Below are 24,185 nucleotides of genomic sequence, written 5' to 3' on the forward strand. Positions count from 1 at the left end.
AAAAGTTGCACCTTAAGTCTGTTTTATATCTTTCCCCTCTCACCCTAAATCTATGCCCTCTAGCTCTGGACTCCCCGATCCCAGGGAAAAGACTTTGCCTATTTATCCTATCCATGCCCCTCATAATTTTGTAAATCTCTATAAGGCACCCCTCAGCCTCCAACGCTCGAGGGAAAACAGCCCCAACCTCTTCAACCCCTCCCTATAGCTCAAATCCTTCAACCCTGGCAATATCCTTGTAAATCTTTTGTGAACCCTGTCAAGTTTCACAACATCTTTCCGATAGGAAGGAGACCAGAATTGCATGTAATATTCCAACAGTGGCCGAACTAATGTCCTGTACAGCTGCAACATGACCTCCCAACTCCTGTACTCAATACTCTGACTGATAAAGGAAAGCATACCAAACGCCTTCTTCACTATCCTATCTACCTGCGACTCCACTTTCAAGGCACTATGAACCTTTACTCCAAGGTGTCTTTGTTCAGCAACACTCCTTAGGATCTTACCATTAAGTGTATAAGTCCTGCTAAGATTTGCTTTCTCAAAATGCAGCACCTCGCATTTATCTGAATTAAACTCCATCTGCCACTTCTCAGCCCATTGGCCCATCTGGTCCAGATCCTGTTGTAATCTGAGGTAACCCTCTTCGCTGTCCACGACACCTCCAATTTTGGTGTCATCTGCAAACTTACTAACTGTACCTCTTATGCTTGCATCCAAATCATTTATGTAAATGACAAATAGTAGAGGACTCAGCACTGATCCTTGTGGAACTCCACTGGTCACAGGCCTCCAGTCTGAAAAACAACCCTCCACCACCACCCTCTGTCTTTTACCTTTGAGCCAGTTCTGTATCCAAATGGCTAGTTCTCCCTGTATTCCATGAGATCTAACCTTGCTAATCAGTCTCCCATGGGGAACCTTGTCGAACGCCTTACTGAATGTCCATATAGATCACATCTACTGCTCTGCCCTCATCAATCTTCTTTGTTACTTCTTCAAAAAACTCAATGAAGTTTGTGAGACATGATTTCCCAAGCACAAAGCCATGTTGACTATCCCGAATCAGTCCTTGCCTTTCCAAATACATGTACATCCTGTCCCTCAGGATTCCCTCCAACAACTTGCCCACCACGAGGTCAGGCTCACTGGTCTATAGTGCACTGGCTTGTCTTTACCGCCCTTCTTCAACAGTGGCACCACGTTTGCCAACCTCCAGTCTTCCGGCACCTCAGCTGTGACTATCGATGATACAAATATCTCAGCAAGAGGCCCAGCAATCACTTCTCGAGCTTCCCACAGAGTTCTCGAGTACACCTGATCAGGTCCTGAGGATTTATCCACCTTTAACCGTTTCAAAACATCCAGCACTTCCTCCTGTGTAATCTGGACATTTTGCAAGATGTCACCATCTATTTCCCTACAGTCTATATCTTCCATATCCTTTTCCACAGTACATACTGATGCAAAATATTCATTTAGTATCTCCCCCATTTTCTGTGGCTCCACACAAAGGCTGCTTTGCTGATCTTTGAGGGGCCCTACTCTCTCCTTCATCACCCTTTTGTCCTTAATATATTTGCAAAAACCTTTTGGATTCTCCCTAATTCTACTTGCCAAAGCTATCTCATGTCTCCTTTTGCCCTCCTGATTTCCCTTTTAAGTATACTCCTACTTCCTTTATACTCTTCTAAGGATTCACTCGATCTATCCTGTCTGTACCTGACATATGCTTCCTTCTTTTTCTTAACCAAACCCTCAATTTCTTTAGTCATCCAGTATTCCTTATACCTACCAGCCTTCCCTTTCACCCTGACAGGAATATACTCTCTCTGGATTCTTGTTATCTCATTTCTGAAGGCTTCCCATTTTCCAGCCGTCCCTTTGCCTGTGAACATCTGCCTCCAATCAGCTTTCGAAAGTTGTTGTCTAATACCATCAAAATTGGCCTTTCTCCAATTTAGAACTTCAACTTTTAGATCTGGTCTATCCTTTTCCATTACCATTTTAAAATGAATAGAATTATGGTCACTGGCCCCAAAGTGCTCTCCCACCTCAGTCACATGTCCTGCCTTATTTCCCAAAAATAGGTCAAGTTTTGCACCTTCTCTAGTAGATACATCCACATACTGAATCAAAAAACTGTCTTGTACGCACTTAAGAAATTCCTCTTCATCTAAACCTTTAACACTGTTTGCCGAGCTGGGAATTTGTGTTGCAGATGTTTCGTCCCCTGTCTAGGTGATATCCTCAGTGCTTGGGAGCCTCCTGTGAAGCGCTTCTGTGATCTTTCCTCCGGCATTTGTAGTGGTTTGAATCTGCCACTTCCGGTTGTCAGTTCCAGCTTTCCGCTGCAGTGGCCGGTATATTGGGTCCAGGTCGATGTGTTTGTTGATTGAATCAGAGGATGAGTGCCATGCCTCTAGGAATTCCCTGGCTGTTCTCTGTTTGGCTTGTCCTATAATAGTAGTGTTGTCCCAGTCAAACTCGTGTTGCTTGTCATCTGCGTGTGTGGCTACTAAGGATAGCTGGTCATATCGTTTCGTGGCTAGTTAGTGTTCATGGTGTTCAAAACACAGAAATAGAGAACACACACCGGATCATCAACGCCACACTCACAGGAATCCGATTCACTAGAGAGGAAGAAAAGGACAACCAACTCCTATTTCTAGACGTGATGGTACAGAGAACACCGAATGGAGAATTCACCACAAAGGTAGACAGGAAAGCCACACACACAGACCAAGTCCTGAACTATGAAAGCAACCACCCCAACACACACAAAAGAAGTTGCATCAAGACACTGTTCAAAAGGGCCACAACAAACTGCAGTACACCAGAACTGCAAAAAAAGGAAGAACACTTATACAATGTATTCGCCAAAAACAGATACCCCCGCAATTTCATCAACGGATGCCTCAGGGAAAGACAACAGAATGAGGATATGCCACAACCCAAAGGACTAGCCACACTACCATACATCAAGAACATTTCTGAACTGACAGCCAGACTACTACAACCACTAGGACTCATAACAGCACACAAACCAACAGGCACTCTCAGACAACTCACCAGAACAAAGGACCCGATACCCAACATGAGCAAAACCAACGTAGTATACAAAATCCCATGCAAGGACTGCACAAAACACTACATAGGACAAACAGGAAGACAGCTAACGATCCGCATCCATGAACACCAACTAGCCACGAAACGACATGACCAGCTATCCTTAGTAGCCACACACGCAGATGACAAGCAACATGAATTCGACTGGGACAACACTACCATTATAGGACAAGCCAAACAGAGAACAGCCAGGGAATTCCTAGAGGCATGGCACTCATCCACTGATTCAATCAACAAACACATCGACCTGGACCCAATATACCGGCCACTGCAGCAGAAAGCTGGAACTGACAACCGGAAGTGGCAGATTCAAACCACTACAAATGCCGGAGGAAAGACCACAAAAGCGCTTCACAGGAGGCTCCCAAGCACTGAGGATATCACCTAGACAGGGGACGAAACGTCTGCAACACAAATTCTCAGCTCGGCAAACAGAACCACAACAACGAGCACCCGAGCTACAAATCTTCGCACAAACTTTGAAAACCTTTAACACTATAGCAGTCCCATTCAATGTTTGGAAACTTAAAATCCCCTACCATAACCACCCTATTATTCTTACAGATAGCTGAGATCTCCTTACAAGTTTGTTTCTCAATTTCCCTCTGACTATTAGGGGGTCTATAATACAATCCCAATAAGATGATCATCCCTTTCTTATTTCTCAGTTTCACCCAAATAACTTCCCTGGATGTATTTCCGGGAATATCCTCCCTCAGCACAGCTGTAATGCTATCCCTTATCAAAAATGTCATTCCTCCTTCTCTCTTGCCTCCCTTTCTTTCCTTCCTGTAGCATTTGTATCCTGGAACATTAAGCTGCCAGTCCTGCCCATCCCTGAGCCAAATTTCTGTAGTTGCTATGATATCCCAGTCCCATGTTCCTAACCATGCCCTGAGTTCATCTGTCTTCCCTGTTAGGCCCCTTGCATTGAAATAAATGCAGTTAAATTTATTAGTCCTACCTTATCCCTGCCTGCCCTGACTGCCCTGACTGTTTGACTCACTTCTGTTCTCAACTGTACCAGTCTCAGATTGATCTCTTTCCTCACTATCTCCCTGGGTCCTCCCCCCCCCCCCCACCCCCTCAGTCACCCCCCACCCCACCTTACTAGTTAAAATCCTCCCAAGCAGTTCTAGCAAATTTCCCTGCCAGTAAATTAGTCCCCTTCGAATTTAGGTGCAAACTGTCCTTCTCGTACAGGTCACTTCTACCCCCAAAAGAGATTCTAATGAACCAAAAATGTGAATCCTTCTTCCGTACACCAGCTCCTCAGCCATGCATTCATCTGCTCTATCCTCCTATTCCTGCCCCCACTAGCTCGTAGCACTGGGAGTAACCTAGGTATTACTACCCTCGAGGACCTCGTTTTTAAATTTCTGCCTAACTCTCTGTAATCTCCCTTCAGAATCTCAACCTTTTCCCTTCCTATTTCGTTCGTTCCAATGTGGACAATGACCTCCTGCTGGCCCCTCTCCCCCATGAGAACATTCTGTACCCTCTCTGAGACATCCTTGATCCTGGCACCAGGGAAACAACACACCATTCTGCTTTTTCTTTGCTGGCCACAGAAACGTCTGTCTGTACCTCTGACTACAGAATCCCCCAACACAATTGATCTCTTGGAAGCCAATGTACCCCTCATTGCATTAGAGACAGTCTCAATACCAGAAACTTGGCTGTTCGTGGTATGTTCCCCTAAGAATCCATCACCCCCTACATTTTCCAAAACAGCTTACCTGTTTGAAATGGGTACATCCACAAAAGACTTCTGCCCTAGGTGCCTACCTCTCTTACCCTTCTTGGAGTTTACCCATCTATGTGACTGTATCTGAGACTTTTCCCCCCTTCCTATAACTGCCATCCATCACATACTGTTGCTGTTGCAAATTCCTCATCGCTTCTATCTGTCTCTCCATCCGATCCACTCGATCTGATAAGATTCGCATCTAACAGCATTTATGGCAGATACAATCCGCAGTAACCCTTAAACTCTCTTTAAACTCCCACATCTGACAAGAAGTACATATTCCTATCCATGCCCCTCATAATTTTATAAACCTCAATAAGGTCACCCCTCAACCTCCGACGCTACAGAGGAAACAGCCTCAGCCTATCCCTACAGCGCAAATCCTGTAACACTGGCAACATCCTTGTAAATCTTTTCTGAACCCTTTCAAGTTTCACAACATCTTTCTGATAGGAAGGAGAACAGAATTACATGCAACATTCCAAAAGTGGCCTAACCAATGTCCTGTATAGTCCTAACATGACCTCCCAACTCCTATACTCAATAGGGTCAAGATTAGAATGGTGCTGGAAAAGCACAGCAGGTCAGGCAGCATCCAAAGAGCAGGAAAATCGACATTTTGGGCAGAAGCCTTTCATCAGGATTCCTGATGCTTTTCCAGCACCACTCAAATCTTGACTCTAATCTCCAGCATCTGCAGTCCTCACTTTCGCCTCCTATACATAATACTCTGACCAATAAAGGAAAGCATACTAAATGCCTTCCTTACTATCCTATCGACCTGTGACTCTACTTTCAAGGAACTGTGAACCTGCACTCTGAGGTCTCTTTGTTCAGCAAGACTCCCTAGGACCTTACCATTAAGTGGATAAGTCCTGTTAGGATTTGCTTTTTCAAAATGCAGCACCTTGCATTTATCCAAACTCCCCGTGCCACTCAGTCCATTGGCCCATTTGATCAAGATCCTGTTGTAATCTGAGGTAATCTTCTTCACTGTCTACTACACCTCCAATTTTGGTGTAATCTGTAAACTTACTAACTGTACCTCCTATATTCAAATCCAAATCACTTACATAAATAACAAAAAGTAGTAGACCCAGTGCCAATCCTTATAGCACTCCACTGGTCATAGGTCTCCAGCCTGAAAAGCAACCCTCCACCACCACCCTCTGCCTTCAACCTTCGAACCAGTTCTGTATCCAAATGGCTAGTTCTCCCTTTATTCCATGAGATCTAACCTTGCTAACCAGTCTCCCACGGGGAATCTTGTTGAGCACCTTACTGAAGTTCATATAGATCACATCCACTGCTTTGCCCTAATCAATCCTCTTTGTGACTTCTTCAAAAAACTCAATCAAGTTCGTGAGACATGATTTCCCACGCACAAAGCCATGTTGTCTATCCCTAATCAGTCCTTGCCTTTCCAAATACATGTACATCCTGTCCCTCAGGATTCCCTCCAACAACTTGCCCACTACTGATGTCAGGCTCACCGGTCTATAGTTCCCTGGTTTTGCTTTACCACCTTTCTTAAATAGTGGCACCACGTTAGCCAACCTCCAGTCTTCCGGCACCTCACCTATGACTATTGACGATGCAAATATCTCAGCAAGGGGCCCAGCAATCACTTCCCTAGCTTCCCACTGAGTTCTAAGATACATCTGATCATGTCCAGCACCTCCTCCTCTGTAATATGGACATTTTTCAATCATCACCATCTATTTCCCCACATTCTCTATCTTCCATGCCCTTCTCCACAGTAAACACTGATGCAAAATATTTGTTTAGTATCCCCCCCAGTCTCCTGTGGCTCCACATATAGGCTGCCTTGCTGATCTTTGAGTGGCCCTATTCTCTCCCTAGTTACCCTTTTGTCCTTAATATTTATAAAATCCCTTTGGATTCTCCTTAACTTATTTGCCAAAGCTATCTCATGTCCCATTTTTGCGCTCCTGATTTCCCTCTTAAGTGTACTCCTACTGCCTTTATACTCTTCTAAAGATTCTCTCGATCTTTCCTGTCTATATCTGATATATGTTTCCAAAAACTCAATTTCTTTAGTCATTCAGCCTTCCCTACACCTACCAGCCTTTCCTTTCACCCTAACAGTATTATACAGTCTCTGGACTCTCGTTATCTCATTTTTGAAGGCTTCCCATTTTCCAGCTGTCCCTTTACCTGTGAACATCTGCCCCGATCAGCTTTTGAAAGTTCTTGCCTAATACCATCAAAATTAGCCTTCCTCCAATTTAGAACTTCAACTTTTAGATCTGGTCTATCCTTTTCCATCACTATTTTAAAAGTCTCTCAGGGAAAGTAGTGATTGCTAATAAATATTGCCTTGTCAATATTCTTGAAACAAATTTAAAAATCTAACCTATTTGAAATAAGCAGGCTAATTTCCTGCATTAGAATAATGAAGAAAGAAAGATTTACATGTTAATGCTGTAATCATCCCAAGCACTTCTGATCCAAAGGCTCTTTTGCTTCAAGGTCCAACATGAAAGTTAAAGTCAATAATATCATAAAGAACTAAATGTATAACAATCTCTGGCTAGTAGGAATGGAAGTATTCTGAGTAGATCTGACTGACTGACTGCACTCTGGGGCTTAAAACCCCAGCTTGTTGTTCCTTATGTTTCACTATCAACATTGACTATCTTCATAAAAATAGTGTGAACTCTCCTCCTCTATTCCCACTGAATATATGGCACCAAAGTAGCCTCTGCCATGAGTTGGTAAGAAAACTGAAAATCACTTGAAAAGTGGCAAAGACAAATGGGTATTACAACACCTCAAAAACAGGCCAGTGATCAACATAACACATCATAGTAGCACCCTCACATCAGATGCGTGTCTTGCATAAGGGACCACAACTGTTCAAGATAGGCTGACTATACCAGTAGACATTTTCTTAATAAATCTCAAATTAAAGCAGTGTGTACACAACTTCCCTAAGCTAAAACCAAAATCAGAAATTGGAGATTTTGGGTCAGATGAACGTAGTGATTGCAGGATTGAGACAGAAGCAATGACTAAGCTGAAGTTTTACGCAGACCTCAAGAGATGACTGCTGGTTTATCCTTTATTAAACAGGAAATTAATGAATTTCTCTTGTTTGGATGTTCCCTTAGGCTTTTAAATGATGCAAGGTAGAAGGCTGCCAAGGTGCTTTGTGGATCACATTTTTATTCATTTGAAAATATGAAAGAAAATGTGTTGCTCTATCTTCACACTCAGGCATAAAACATATGGAACTTATCTTCAGCTGGGACTTGGAATTGTAAGTAGTCCAAAATTGACAAGGTCTCACAGGAAATAAGATTTTGTGATTGACCCTTAAAACATGGACAGCTGTCTTCCATTAGGCGTTGTAAGCTTTATTGGTGGAAAGGTTTCTAAAAGTGATATAAATAACAGGTTCAACTACTGAAGGTAGTATAAGGATTCTTGTCAATTTATAGGTCAAGCTTTCAGACACAAACTGCTCAAAGAAGAAGCTAAAATTTTCATGTGGAAGATAATGGATCTTTAGTGAAAATGTATTAACTCTATGGTACACTTCTACTTATGTGTATGAACATCATTCAAGAAAATACTGTCTTGAACAGTTGTGATGCCTTATGCAAGACACCTACCAGATATAAGGTCTGTGAATCGACTTGGGATAGCATATTCTAAAAAATGTTAATGAATGCTGATATTTTTTAAAATATCAATTACTAGATGCAGGCATCATTGGCTAGTCAGCATTTATTGCGCAGAGGCAAGTTAAAAGTCAGCCATATTGCTGTGAATCTGGAGTCACATATTGGTCAGATCAAGTAACAATGGCAGATTTCCTTCCCTAAAGGGCATTAGTTTTTACAACAATGCATAGTTGTTACATTGCTACAATTAGGCCAGTTCTTTATTTGATTCAGATTTCACCATCTTCCATGATGGGATTTGAACTTATCCCCAGAATTCTGGCTTGAGGTTCTGGATTGCTATTTTGTGAGATTGTTACTACACCACTGCCTCCCAGTATTTGTTCAAACTTTGTCAATTTGATCAACCATGATATCTAGTTGTTGATGTATTATTCAGACTATAATCAAACCCTGAGAAGCCTGCTTGAGGAGCAGAATGGTCAATTCCTGCTCATATTTCTTATGCTTTTATGTAAATATGTGGAACCTTTTTTCTAACTCAAGTCTAATTTGAGTTTCCTGACTTTATGACTTATCTGTGAAAACTAAGGAAATGATTTTGTATAGGAAATAATTATCCTTGAAGTTTCTAAATCTGCTTTGTCACCAACATCAGCAAACACCCTTAGAAATCCTGACCACATTGCACATCCACAAAACTACAAGAGGAGGAGATGCCTCGAGTAAGGTCATCCCAAATTAGGATTGCCACTTGTGATTACATGTATTTGGAGATTTCATCACTTGACATATACCCAGAACTCTAGCAATTAGTTGTCCAACACATCCATCCTTGCGATGCACTGCCTTCTGATGTTAATTTGAAAGCAAAAAGGCTAATTTCTCAACTGGGTAACACTTCACTTTTAGCCTCACAAGCTTTTTCCACAGTTTCAAACTTCTTTACAGGCTAATGAGAAATGTTCAAAGAAGATGATAACAAATATTAATCTTTTGAAATATTCCAGGGTTGCACACAGCATCATCCATGAGAATGATCTTCAGTTTCTGGAGACTTTGGGTCAACTCTCCAGTTTGGTAACCTCAAATCCAATGACTTTTTTTTTATTTGTTCATAGGATGTTGGCATCATTTATTAGGCAACTTTTATATCCTTCCCAAATTAGCTTGGATAATGTGTGGTGAGCTGTCTTCTTAAACCATTGCAACTCTCATGCTGTAGGGACATGCTACGCTGTTAGGAAACGAGTTTCAGAATTTTAACCAGAAATAAATGAAGAACAGCAATATATTTCCAAGTCACAATGGTTTGTAATTTAAAGGTGAACTTGCAGGTGATAATATTCCCATTCATTTGCTGCCCTTGAACTTCCAGTTGAGGTCATGAGTTTGGAAGATGTTGCTGGAAGAACCTTGGTCAGTTTTGCCAATGCATTTTGTAGATTGTACACACTGCTGCAACTGTGGTCGTGAAAGACGTGGTTGTGGAGATTGATGGTTGGATACCATGATTGCCATTGACCAGCCACATAAAACTGTTACAGCAAGAGCAGGTCAGAGGCTAGATATTCTATGGCAAATAACTCATCTCCCGAATCTTCTCCTGACTCTTCAAAGTTCTCCCACCATCTATATGCAAAAATCAGGGACATCATCGAATATTTTCCATTTGACTAAATTAGTGCAGCTCCAACAACAGTGAAGAAGCTCAACGCAAAAACCGGGAAAACCTCAAAGCAAATTAATATACTTGACATGTCTACTTGAAAACTGCTTAAGTTATTTTCTTTAAATACAGAGTATTTTTCTGGGAATCTGGCATTAATAGGAGTTATAATTCCTGAAATTATGAATAGAGTCCAGTTTAATTTTTTATCCCAAAGCCCCAATGGTCTGTTTGGCAATCTTACTTTTGGCATAAGGCTCACAACAATTGTGAATTTTCTCTAACGGCATGAGCAGTATTTACGATGATAAACTAGCTATGTGAATTCCTCGCACATACCATTCTTTAAAAACATGTATCAAGATTGAGTAATAGTCACACTAGGTTTAAAATAGTAAACGTGAACATTATAAAAAAGACATATACTTGCATTTTCATCATTTAATCAGCCTTTTTCATTTCTACAAACCCCTTTTATGGTCCAGTTATGAAGATATTCTAATGGTACATTGTCTGCCGGGGTGAACCTTCTGCTAAATTAGATAGTGGTTTTCTGTCAGTTAAAGAGAGGAGTTCCTGGGTATTAAAGGGAGACTCAAAGATTCCTCTGTACCATCTTACAGGACAATAACAAGAATTGCATCTTATTTCTGTGTTATCAAGATTGCACCTGATGAATATATTTAAGACATTGAATTTGGGTAGCTTTGCATGTTCAAAACTGAGTTTATGATTTCCAACTTGTAACTCTAGTTCTAACTGTTAGCTTGCAAAATTTCTTAAAAACTTTCTGTTATTAGTCTATTGTTAAACGTTATCCGAACTCTTTAGGCTGAGAAAGTTTGACATTTCCTGATTTTATGAACAGAAAATGAGACAGAGGAAGCACCAATAAGTCAGATTTGTATTTATAAAACTGAAATTTTTAATGTACTTTTCAACAAACAAAGCATCGTTTTTTGCATTTGAGGTTTTGGAAAACAGGTATAGAAAGCTAAGCTGAACCGAGTACCCATACAAATTGGATTCTGAGTTTCAACTTATTGCAGAATTGTGCAATCTAAGGTCAGATGGAGTCATTTTCTCACCTTGCCATATGTTTGCATGAAGAAGTAGCAATTCATTTAGAGCTGACTGGCATCTGCTAATTTAGATCAAACTGATCAGAGACAGTTCACTCATATTTACTTCATGTAAGGCACCAAACCCCAAATTCCCAATGCAGTAAATGACTGTACCTAATGTTAAATGCACTGCAGCTGTTCATTAGGGCTTTAACAAGGTATTGTATTTCAATAACACTGCAGATCCCTCCTCATGATAATAAGGTAATTTATTCATAATTGTAAATTATGTACCTGACCTATTACTGGGTTTTGTCAAATTCCTGACAAGTTTGATAAGTGAAAAAATGATATTTAAAACCTTAACATGACTGGGGAAAGAGAAAGATGTGGAAATGTTATTTTTAAAATGTGACCAATGCAGGATAATGAAAATAAATATCTTAGTTTTTGAAATTGTAAAGCACCATACTACTGCTTGTGAGAGTAAAAATATTAAAGTCTCATAGCAAGTTAATATCGTACATATTGTCTTGATGTAGTAATATTGTACTGTACACCAAGTAATGTGGCATAGGTCTCTGAATACCAATAATTGCAAGCTTCTTTAATGCATAAGATCTGATAACTTGATCTTGGAATTTATCCAGTTTTAAATCAAAGGGCTATACTAACCATTTACATTTGTAAGAATACATTATTAAATGCCAAATTCTACACTTGGCTTAGTTTTTAATTAGGAATATAAAGAGATATTGATAATTTAGTGGCATTTTATAATATTCTTGTTTGAATCAACCTTTGTTCAGTAACTTGGGGTTTAAGAACTGAGCTCATCATTGAAATATACCATCAAAGCACCACTCTTAGTTTCTGTGCCAAAATTGTCCCACAAATATCTATCTCTCTGGTGAGTTTAGACAGGTCGCAATTAAAAAGATCTAAATTGTTTACTTAGATGAAAAGCCTAGCAAATAGACAAGCTAATGACAGGCATTTTAGCTGTCTAGGACACAGAGCTTTATTCTTGCCCAAAACGTTATAGTGCTCTTGCAGAGATTTTTTCAACCAACAAAGGACATGCCATAGATGTCATGCTTGGCTTCATTTTTGATAAGTAAATAGCATGAATAGTGAACAGTTGATTTTTAATAATATTCCAGGAAGATACAAAAAAAACCTAACCAGGGGAAATAATCCACCAGTTGCAGTATTTACCAAAATATACATCTTTAAAGCAAATTAGAATTGAATTGAGTGTCTAATTATGAATGAAATCAGTTCATTAAACTTCACCAAATAAACATTTCGCAGACCAGGAAACCTTATGGGATAGATAGAATTTATTGAAACAATCTAATGTAAGAGGCAACAGCTTTTTAAATTCAATTAAAATTGAGATAAATAAGAAAATGTAGTGTTTGTGTATATAATTCTTTAAAATAAACTCATTAAAGACTTGAAAGGCAGAAAACTGCTGGCTCTGTTTTTCTCCTGGATATGCATTGTGACATCTAATGTTGGAACTAGGATGTTAGTATTTCATAAAGCAATTTGGTACCACTTCTAAAATAATTTCTGAACTTCTTATGTGCTGCACAATTTTGGCAATGGATTTGAAGTCATGACAGTGGCCTCCCCGCCAGCTCTGAAGTGTCTGAAGTACAACTGCGAGGTCATACGAAATAGGAGCAGAAGTAGACCATTCAGCCCCGTTCAATGAGATCATAGCTGATTTGTTTTTGTTTCAAATTCTACACTCCCACCTATCCCTTTTAACCAATCATTCTCCAGCTGAATCAAAATGTATCCATCTTTGTTTTAAAAACATTTGATGAACCTGTCTCCACCACCTTCTGAGAGAGTTCCAAAATCACAAAACCTGAGGGAAAATAAAGATTCTCCTCATTTCTGTCCTGAAAGGGTGACCCTTACCTTTAAAACAGTTTTGTGTAGTTCTGCACTAACTCACAATAGGAAACATCCTTTACACACCCACTTTGTTATCCATTCTGGATCTTATACATTTCAATCAAGTCACACGTCATTTTTCTAAACTCTAGTGGAAACAAGCCCAGCCTGTGCAACCATTCTTCATTAGACAACTTGCTCATTCCAGGTTTCAATTTAGCAAACCACGCTCACTTACCTTCAATACATTTACATCCTTGCTAAAATGAGGAAAACAAAACTGCACACAGTATGTGAGATGTGGCCCCATTGAATCTGAGTATAACTGAATCATAACATCCTTACTTTTATGGTCAATTCCTCTTGTGATAAGGGACAGTATGCCATTAGCCTTCTTGATTATCTGTTATATTTGCATACTGATACTTTGTGACTCATGCATCAGAACATCTAAATCTGCATCTTGAAAGTTTGTTGAAATTCTCCACTTAAGTAATACTCCTGCTTTCTTCATCCTTCCTGCTGAAGCAAACGACTTTACATTTTCCAATATTATATTTCATTTGCCAGATCTTTGCCAACTCACTCAACCTATCTATATTCATCTACAACTCCCTTGTGTCTTCTTCACAACATACTTTCCTAACTATCCTGCTGTCATCTACATATTTAGCTACCACACCATTACTCTTCCCATCTAAATCACTGATGCAAATTGTAATAAGTTGAGGCCCTGGCACTGACCCTGTGGGATTTCTCTCATCACATCCTGCCAATCAGACAATGACCTATTTATACATATATTCTGTTTTCAGTCAGCCATCTTCCATCTATGTTACTATGTTAACCCCTACACCACGAGTATTTTAGTTTACATAATGACTTCTGAATGGCACCTTATCAAGTGCCTTTTGAAAAACAAAGTATAATAGGCTCTCATTTATCCAAATCCATGGTAGCCCATCAAAGAATGTTAATAAACTGGTTAAATAATGTTGAATCTTTCTGATTATCTTGAGTTGTTTTGAAATGAACAGCTGTGATCAATTCTAATACTTTTCCCATGATAGATATCGAGACTGTACTTGTTTTCTGCATCCCTTCCTACTTGAATAGAAAGGTTTAACATAGAATAGAACTATAGTGTGGGCCATTTGGCCCAACAAGTCCACATTACTCTCTGAAGAGTAACCCACCCAGACCCATTCCCCTTACCTATTACTCTACATTTCTCCTGACTAATGCACCTAACCTACACACCTTTGAACACTATGGGCAACTTAGCACAGCCAATTCACACAATCTGCACATCTTTGGACTGTGGGAGGAAACCCACACAGACATAGGGAGAATGTGCAAACTCCACACAGACAGTTGCTTGAGGCTGGAATCGAACCAAGGTCCCTGGCGCTGTGAGAAAGCAGTGCTAACCACCGTGCCACTCCAAAGGTATATCTGCTACTTTCTAGTCTGATGGAACCTTTCCTGAAGCTAAGAAATGTTGGTACGTTAACGCCAACATTTCTACTACACCTTATTTGCAACCTCTTTTAAGGTCCTAGGATGAAGACCATTTAAACTCAGATGTGTAAACTTGCAGCTGCATTATTTTACTAAGAATCACTCCCCTTTTGATTATAACTTTGCTAAGTTCCTCTCTCCTTTCCACCTCCTGATTTACTGCTATTACTGGAATGTTTTTGTGTATCCTCTAAAGTGAAGACAAAAGCAAAGTATTTGTTCACATCATCCACCATTTCCTGATTATCTACTATTAATTCATTATTCCTGCTCTCTAGCGGATTAACACACCTTACTTACACTCTTTCTTCTAAACTACCTATAGAAACTCTTGTTAACCATCTTCACATTCCCAGCTAGCTTCCTCTCTCGTTTGCCAATTTCATCCTACTAATTAATCTTTTAGTCATACTCTGCTGTTCTTTAAAATCTGACCAATCATCTCATCTGTTACTCATCTTTCATGGATGGTTTGTTCTCCCTTTGGAATTTTTCATGATTTGGAATATAATTTCTCTGAGTATCTGAAGTATTCCCATCTATGTTTGCCACTTTATCCCTAGTGATATGCCCCTAACAGGGAAACACGGTGGCTCAGTGGTTAGCAGGGACCCAGGTTCGATTCCAGCCTCTGGCGACTGTCTGTGTGGAGTCTGCACATTCTCCCTGTGTCTGCATGGGTTTCCTCCCACAATCCAAAGATGTGCAAGTCAAGTGAATTGGCCATGTTAAATTGCCCATAGTGTTAGGTGCATTAGTCAGAGGGAAATGGGTCAGGGTGGGTTACTCTTTGGAGGGTCGGTTGGGACAAAGTGGCCTGATTCCACACTGGAGGGAATCTAATCTAACCTAGCATGCCAGTTCCCTTCAGATAGCTCCGATTTCATATCCACATAATTCCCTTATTTGGGTTTAAAATACTAGTCTTAGACCCAATCATCTCCCTTTCAAATTGCATGCCAAATTCAATGTTGCATTAAGGTGTACCTTAATGCTGAAATCCTGAACTAACCTTGACATATTCTACAACACTAATACACACATACTAATATACACTGCTTTTTGGTTGATTCCAAAACCAGCTGCTCTAAGAAATTATCTCAAAAGCATTCTATGAATGCCTCATACAGGCTACAACTGCCAATTTGACTTTTCCAGTTTTATGTAGCTTAAAATCATCTGTGATTAACACTAACCCCTTTCCACAAGCTCCCAATATTTCTTCTTGGATAGGTTGTACTGCATTGTGGTTACTGTTAGCGGGCAGTTGGCACTCCACTAGTGAATTATTTCCTTTACTATTCCTCATCTCCAGAAAAACAGACTCTACATCTGAACTAAGGTCATCTCTAAGTATTGACAAATGCCATCCTTGATTAACACTGCTATATCGCTATTGTTACCCAGCTTCCTATTTTTCTTGAATTGGACAATAAGACCAATGTCATATGTTACATTTCCTTCAATATTCAAAACCCATTCCTTTTTATCCTAAAGCTATGTCTCCAAAATGGCCATCAGGTCATATTTATTTTAATTTTGATCTGTGCTATCAACTCAGTTAACTTATTATAAATGTTACCCACATTCAGACATAGAGCCTTTAGTTTTGACTTTTTGTTATCTTTGTAGTATCTGGATTTGATTGTTGGTGTGTTCCTAGGTTGATTTTCTCTGTGATCTTTCCTGCCATTCTCCCTAACCTTGTGTTCACCCTTTGAAATTTCACATCTTTTCATACTTGATCACTTGCCCCTGTTAATTAGTTTAAACCTGACTTTACTTCCCTCATTATGTAGTTTGTAAGAACACTGGTCTTAGCATGGATCAGTTATAGATCACCCAAACAGTACAGACCCTACTTTTCCCGATACTGTTGAACGTGGCCAATGATTGAAACCCACTTCTCACATACCAGTCTGTCAGCCTAGTGGGTAACATAGCCTTCTGGACTATTGCTGTTTGCTGCAGTGAATGAAACCAATCCTCCTTGCAATATTTTGATTTACTGTGACTACATTCCTTGTTGCTCCATGTATTTGAATGAGCTTTTGGACAGGGAAAATGGCTTCCTCCCATAAAGGACATTAGTAATGATCTTTTCCTGACAAGCTGCTGTCTTTGATGGTCATCATTAAACTTGTATTTCCAAATAAAACTGTTGCACTATAACCTGGTGTTGTGTGACTTTTAGCTTTGTCCACCCCAGTTCAACACCAGCAGCTCCACATCATCATTAAACAGTTCATTTCTGATTTTTACTGAATTCAAATTTCACCTTTCCATGATGTGATTTGAACTAAGGTCCCCAGGACATTACCTGGATCTCTGGTTTAAACATTCGAGTCATTATAACACTAGGCAATTGCCTTCCTGTGCTGTTAAAATGTGCAAATAATTTCTGCTATTTCTGTGCTTGTCAGTGATTAATTTATCTTACAAACAGTAGGTCTGGGGAAAATTAATGAGGTTTATGCACACAGGAGGGTTATTGTGCCTTTAGGCTCTAAAATACCTTTGTTACTGTAAACTTTAATCACTTTTAATTTAGACTTTTCTTCCTATGAACTCTTTGATATGTCAACCTATAACATAGCTAAAAACTAAGATTTAAAGTAATGAAATGATACTGATCAAATGATCTAAAACAAAAGAACTCAAAAATGCAGCTAAAAAAATAAATTGCTGAGGTTATTGATTCAAATTTAAAACTCAATCTATTATAATCATCATTCATTCCCTTTCTTTCTTTTACTTTCTATACAAGATTTGGTATCACCTTAAACATTCTAACTTACACTTCCTAGTTAAGATTCTTTATGCATCTATAGGATTTTTCATCCTAATTTGGTGGGAGATACAACTGCTTGTCCAAAACACACAGGCCATAGAGCCAGTGCATAGGGTGCTAAACTGAAATCATCTAATCACAGCAAGTTCCAGTGTGAAAGCTCATAGACGTTTAAGTGTAAAAGATATTTGAGGCCATTCAATATCAGTTGCAAAATCTGGACCATTACTTATTATTATATAAAAATGCATAACACTTTCAAAGTAATGATGTAGGACTACAATAATGTGCACTCAGTAAAAGATGAGGTGTTGAGACACAAAACTGAGATATCGTACTGCTATCATAGGCAGGAGGATGTAATTACATATGTTTACATGGGCAGTGGGTTTTATATGGATGATAGCAAAAGAATTATAATAGATAACCAAAGATAAGATTTATGAATGAGAAATGAACGTACAAATCAGATTTCTAATATATCACACAAGTAGAAAATTAAATCTTTGTATTTCACAATCTTTACTTTGCATTATTTTATTACAAAACAAAATATCATCCACTCTAATCTGTGAATCTATGCTTTATGCACTAATATTCAGCACTAACAAAAAAAATGAAGCTGTAGTAAGATGCATTAATGCTAGTTAATAGATTACTACTATAGGCTATTTGTTAGCCAATCAAGTTTTCAGCTTTCCAAGAGTGGTACTGAAAAGATCAAGATTCAGAAAGTTTAGAACCATAGATGTCCATTCATGGGAACTGCATTTAGGCCATTGTAAGACAATATTTTTCAACAAACAAATACATAATCTTAAATGTGCCATGTCCTGCTACATCATTGTGCTAATGCAGACATTAGTTCAGATCCCAACATAGCAGCCAGTACAAATACATTTAGGTAAATACATCTGCAATACAAAGCTAATATCAGTAATAGTGGTGATGTTGGAACGTTATAAAGAACCACCTGGTTCAGCAATACTCTTTGGAGATATGCTCACCCAATCTTTCCTGCATTTTGGAAAGGCAAATCAGGGTAGGCCTTACTCAATTAATGGTAAGGTCCTGGGATGCTGCTGAACAGAGGCATTGGAGCTCAAGTTCATTGTTCCGTGAAAGTGGAGTTCCATGTAGACAGGATAGTGAAGAGACCGTTTGGTATGCTTGCTTTTATTGGTCAGTGCAATGAGTAAAGGAGGTGGGAGGTCTTGTTGCGGCCATACAGAACATTGGTTAGGCCACTTTTGGAATACTGAGTTTAATTCTGGTCTCCCTCAAGGAAGTTGTGAAACTTGAAAGGGTTCAGAAATAAATTACAAGAATGTTGCCAGGGTTGGAGGGTTTGAGCTATTGGGAGTGACTGAATAGAATGGGACTGTTTTCCCTGGAACGTTGGAGGCTGAGGGGTGTCCTTATAGAGGTTTGTAAAATCACGAGGGGCATGGATAGGGTGAATAGCTAACATCTTTTTCTAGGGTGGGGGAACTCCAAAACTGGAGGGCACTAGTTTAAGGTGAGGGGGAAAGATTTAAAAGAGACCTAAGGGACAATGTTTTCACACACAGGACGGTCTGTGTATGGAACATGCAAACAGAAGAAGGGTGGAGGTTAGTACAAATACAACATTTAAAAGGCATTGGGATGATATATGAATAGGAAGGGTTTAGAGGGATATGAGCCAAATGTTGGCAAATGGGACTAGATTAAAATAGGATATCTGGTCAGCATGGACGAGTTGAACCAAAGGTTCTGTTTGTTTCCTGCTGTATAGCTCTATGATTCCCTATATCTCCAGACATACAGCAATATGGTTGAGTCTTAACTTTCACTCAATTCTAGCCTAGTTCTTAAGAAGGTGACTGTCTCAATCTTCACAGATCAATGACAGAGAAGGAATAAAATTCTGGCCTTAACAGCAATGCCCTCACCCTGTGAATAGAAAGATTATATTTTGTTAAGTTTATTTGGAGAATAATGTTGACTAATATTGAAAATGGTCTCTACAATCATGGTTTGGAGTTATACTCTGACACATTTTGAGTCCAAGTGGCAAGAGAAAAACTCTTGAAGCAATAGTCAAACATTTTAACTTTAGTGTATACTGAAATCAATGAAGATTTCCCTGCAGTTGTACTGGGACATATGTCCATCTGAACATTTCAAAAATATTGTCATGTATTTCAAAAAAGAAACCCACTGCCTGTATTATAACTGGGTGTGAGTGCAGCAAAATTTCTCAACATTTCATTCCTAATCCCAAGCATTCTCTGTAAAATACTGGATCACTGTTGAATGTAGCATTGCTCTAAAAATGATCAAAAGCTTCTCCAATTTGCCTTTGTGACATTGACATTTCTTTGAAGTATCGGGCTCATCTTATAGGGCACACCTAATTCTAAGTGGAATTAGGGGCCACCATTCAACTTGACAATTCTGGTGATGGAACAGTGGTAAAGGTGTTATTCACGACTTAAACAAATTGATTAAAAATACAGAAGATTAACACAATCAGGAAGAGGATACTAAATGAGCAAGAAAGAAACCTTAACCATTGAGAAGAAAAGAAAAGGATAACATTTGGAGAACAATGTTGAAAATGGTCTCTACAATCATGGTTTGGAGTTATACTCTGCCACATTTTGAGTCCAAGTGGCAAGAGAAAAACTCTTGAAGCAATAGTCAAACATTTAACTTTAGTGTATACTGAAATCAATGAAGATTTCCCGGCAGTTGTACCGGGACATATGTCCATCTGTAATTAACACCACTGCATATTGACAGGAAAGTACTAAGTTGAAAAGTGTGGTGCTGGAAAAGCAAAGCAGGTCAGGCAGCATCCCAAGAGCAGGAGAGTCGACGTTTCAGGCATAAGTCCTTCATCAGGAATGTACTAAGCCATGTGAAGTCACATCATTACCTCAGCATTAGCAATTTGTAAAAAAAAGAAATACACAGTAAAACAGAGATGCACTGATTCTTCACAAATTAGGACAGAAAAAGTCCCTTCTCAACATGACCTTCCCACTTAACTGAAAGGTGCTTGTGAAATTGCTCAGTTTTATACAATATAATGAAATAGTCCTACTGCAATCATTTAACATTGTAAGTTCATTTGAAAATGTGCCTATTAATGATATAAATTATGGCCTTACAATGACAATCTAACCAAGGAGGCCCAGAGAGGGAACAATGAAGTTGCAAATTCTTATTCTAGAGAGTAATCCATTTTCTTGATCGTGTTTAAAACTTTTACAAGTCTTGGCACAAATCTTGCGCATTTCCTACCACCTCTGCTCTTGTTAATGTCACAAGCAAAAGGTTTAAGGATGCAAAGCTATTTTAACACTCAGGAGTCACTCGTTCAAAAGTGATGACATTTTTTATAAGAAAATAATATTTTGGAATACAGCATTTCAAGTAATTTGAGACATTACATGTGCCACGTGCAGCATGCTTAAGAAGAAAAAGATAACTTTGGGCACAATGTAGATGGATTTTACTCCTGGGTTGGGTAGCTTGCCTTGAGGAATTTCCTGGATTGGGGCACTGCTTTAGAAAGAAAGCCCTAAATGGTCTGAGTTTTGCTCCAGGTCTGGGGCAGAATGACATCAGGTCTGGCATTTTGTTCTGTAGAATGGGCTGAATGTTGGTCCTCCTCACTTGTGAGTCACAACCTGGCCTTTACCCTTCCTATCAAAAGTGGGATCAATCTGAAATGGAGCCTAACTTTTGGATCCAGGTCCTGCCTGCTTCTTTGATGGAGTCACTATGATCCCAAAAAAAAATCTGATCCACGGTTCCCCAAAACTCTTTAACACTTAGATGTTTCTCATGCCTAGGGACTTAGACTTAATGATTGAGATTTATTATTATGACTTCAATACATACCTTATCTTTGTATAATGTGTCTCCCAGAATAATGTAAGGCAAAGTAGATAGACCTTTTTTTTTTACCATCTAGTAATTCTAGTATGTACCTATGAAAGCAGTGCAATGAGATACTCGCTGGGTGTTTCACTATTTCTGATCATGATGAATGGGATGGTTAGTTCTATAACTCATCAATCAACAACGTTTGTATAGTTAGCCCATCTACCCTGACATTCACTCATTAATTTCTTATGGACCAATATAATACAACACCAATTTCCCCCCAAAATTACAATGTCCTCTTATTCTTTCTGTTTGTTTTAATGTTTTTCTGTCATTTCTTCTATTTTTTTCTCCCAGTTAATTTACTTCGGCATTTCCTCTCACTGTTCTCCACATTTCATTTGCCTATAATTCAATGTATTTCTTTCTCTTTCTTTAGCTCTTTTTCCCCCCAACCTTCTCTTTCATTTATTTGGGAAATACATCTTTGGGAATAATGCTTATGAGATCTTGGATTAAGCATTCATAATGCAGTGCTATTATCCTATTGATGTCTTATTGATTTGTGATGCAAGTATAGTATGATGTCAATGATGAACAGACATTTCCAATTAATGTCGTTTATCAAGATATTCACCTTTGCAGTCATCTCTGGTCCAATTTTAAGTATTGTCAGACATTTATTTTCACAGACCACTATTTCTCATCTGTAATTAATACTTTTAATCCTGTATTTGCTTTTCTTCTGATATTTGGTTGTTTATAGAGTCCTAGAGATGTACAGCATGGAAACAGATCCTTTGGTCCAACCCGTCCATGCTGACCAGATATCCCAACCCAATCTAGTCCCACCCTCCAGCACCCAGCCCATATCCCTCCAAACCCTTCCTATTTATATACCCATCCAAATGTCTCTTAAATGTTGTAATTGTACCAGCATCCATCACTCCCTCTGGCAGCTCATTTCATATACATACCATCCTCTGTGTGAAAAAGTTGCCCCTTAGGTCTCTTTTATATCTTTCCCCTCTCAACCTAAACCTATGCCCTCTAGTTCTGGACTCCCCACCCCAGGGAAAAGACTTTGTCTATTTAACCTATCCATGCCCCTCATAATTTTGTAAATTTTGTAAACCTCTATCAGGTCACCCCTCAGCCTCTGACGCTCCAGTACTTTAATACTATAAGGCTTGGCATATTATAATGGCGATCTGCCCGAATGCATATTTCCCACTCATTGCTCCACTCCTCACAGTCCTGCATTTTCTTTTTCAATTGCTGGTTACAGCCTATTTTCAACTTGAATAAGTAGTAAGCCATATAACAAGGAAAAAGTAGAAAGAAGGCAACTTCCTGTTGCTTTCCTCATGTGAATGATTTGAATGATTTTCTGCATGGAAGCAGGCACTGGCCTTCAAGGTTTGAGCTCCTTTGTCATTACCAGAGAAAATTTGCCGGTTCTGGACCTTAAACCATGGCTCGTAACCCACTGCATATGACTGGGCCTGGAGTAATTTACAAAAGAGGTCTCTTTAACATATTATCAAGAGAAAAATACTTGAGTAACAAGGTAGAGCTCAACCTTGTTGGGAAACACTATGATACAGTATGATGTAGCCAAAATGTCATACACTATTAAATAAGTGATAAGGAAAGTCAGTTTTCCATCCTGAGGTTGGGAAACACCTGAACACCAAAAGGCGATGAAGAAAGATGAGGGGAAAGCACTCTGGCCAACTATCTTGCAGTTCCTAGCTGCTGCCTTCAAAAATCTGAACAGGTTGATTACATTCAAAACCCTCTCATAACAGAAGTTGCTTTACAGATTGCTATCTATTCTTCTGTATAATACTCCTATTATTTACAATACAGATTTTAGTTCTTTAAAAAAAGCTCTTGTGTCATTACAGTAATGCTTAGGTAGTATTCACAGTCTAAGGTTCGGATGTGTCACATTCTAATTAAGGAAAAAGAATGGATAGAGTCTGAAATGGTTAAAGGAGATAAAGCTGTATGAAAGATTAGAAATCAAACAAAGAAGCTAGTAGATTTTAAAACTATAACACCAAAATGTCAGACCAGTCAATCAGGAGCCTTGAATTTTACTCCCAGTCCTGACAAACAAAACTCAGACTCAGATTTCTCCTGGAGGGCATATTTACTGGGTTGGGTTGACAAAGAAAAGAGGAAAAATGTGACAGAAAGGGGTCACCTATCGTATTGCTTCATACTACTTTCTAGTGGATCATGACGTTGTCCCTGGAGATGTTTCTGAGCTGATACATGTCAACTTCTCAGTTCAGCACCCTGAGGGAGGATGTGAGAGATAGGAAAAATACATTAAAATGGAAAGTTTTGCAAGTGTCAAGTGATGAAATGTAATACAGATAAATGCACTTTGCTACTCTGTTGGAAACTCTACTGTATTCTTTCATAACTAAATAAGACAGGTATTTTTGTCATCAGGCACAATTTTGCGTGCTAATCTGTTTTTACAATAATCAATAACATAATCTAGTTTAAAACATATTAATTTGATTAAATATGTCAAATGAAACTTGGCTTTCATTCAAGGGAATGATTCGTAATTTAAAACATTGATTTTTTTAATAAAGTAACACTTATTCAATGAAACTAACTGTGCTTTAGAAACAATTTACAGATAATTTTGATTGTCAAGGAGCAATATATCTATCAAATGTCCAGAATATTTCAATATAATGGATCATCTCTGTTTTGTATGAAAGCCTTTAACTCACTTAAGCATACAGCATTTAAAAGCTGTGGGTCTTTCACAATCATAAAAAAATGCTTATAA

General features: G+C 38.9%; 2 protein-coding genes across 5 annotated transcripts in view; one reads left to right on the plus strand and one right to left on the minus strand.

Annotated features, from left to right (window-relative positions):
- The window catches only part of LOC140468927 (protein FAM227B-like), a 308,644-nt gene that overhangs the window by 57,470 nt on the left and 226,989 nt on the right, over positions 1 to 24,185 (minus strand). The gene's annotated exons all lie outside the window — the stretch shown is intronic.
- Positions 8,511 to 24,185, plus strand: part of fgf7 (fibroblast growth factor 7) — a 111,998-nt gene continuing 96,323 nt past the window's right edge. Inside the window, exon 1 of the mRNA XM_072565052.1 lies at positions 8,511 to 8,530. The gene's annotated coding sequence lies outside the window, so the exon portion shown is untranslated. The remainder of the gene's footprint in view (positions 8,531 to 24,185) is intronic.

The sequence above is a fragment of the Chiloscyllium punctatum genome, chromosome 48 (genome assembly GCF_047496795.1).
Source record: "Chiloscyllium punctatum isolate Juve2018m chromosome 48, sChiPun1.3, whole genome shotgun sequence".
NCBI lineage: Eukaryota > Metazoa > Chordata > Chondrichthyes > Orectolobiformes > Hemiscylliidae > Chiloscyllium > Chiloscyllium punctatum.